Below are 593 nucleotides of genomic sequence, written 5' to 3'. Positions count from 1 at the left end.
ATATACGATGGGCTTCTTTCTATTGGTCTCTCTTAGTGAATCACTAAGTTACAGGGACGTAAACACACCTACACTGGTTCTCAAGTGGTGGTGAGGGACACAAATACAGACACAAAGACACACATATATATACGATGGGCTTCTTTCAGTTTCAGTCTGCTAAATCCACTCACAAGATTTTGGTTGGCCTGAGGCTATAATAGAAGACAACTTGGATTTTTTTTTAAACGGGGGCCACATTTTTCATTAATGTTTTACGTAGTGTTTTTGGTACCGAAAGACTTTCAAACTTCGTATACTTATCTATTTTGTGTTATAGAACAGAAAAATATTTTTGTATTCGAATTTATTTCATGTAAAAAATTGTCTTATTTCGATAATTTCAACCAATCACTGACAAATATTCAGTTGTTTATATTTACTCCTTTGGCTGATTAAGCCATAGCTTCGTTTTATTTGCTTTTTTCATTTTTTTTTTTCTTCGTTTTATTTGCTTTTTTCTTTTTAAATTTGCTGTTTTACCCTAATCCTAACCCTATCACCGATAGAATTGTTTCAGAATCGTTTGTTTATGTAGTCAGCACTTAATGTAT

The 593-nt window shown here is 32.5% G+C and overlaps 1 protein-coding gene across 4 annotated transcripts in view; it reads left to right on the top strand.

Moving 5' to 3' along the window:
• Positions 1–593, top strand: part of LOC106877922 (protein DENND6A) — a 99,004-nt gene that overhangs the window by 62,036 nt on the left and 36,375 nt on the right. The window lies entirely within an intron of this gene.

Source organism: Octopus bimaculoides, chromosome 15, assembly GCF_001194135.2.
Source record: "Octopus bimaculoides isolate UCB-OBI-ISO-001 chromosome 15, ASM119413v2, whole genome shotgun sequence".
Classification (NCBI taxonomy): Eukaryota; Metazoa; Mollusca; class Cephalopoda; order Octopoda; family Octopodidae; genus Octopus; species Octopus bimaculoides.
The sequence above is the reverse complement of the archived record's forward strand: the minus strand, read 5'-3'. Positions and strand labels throughout refer to the sequence as shown.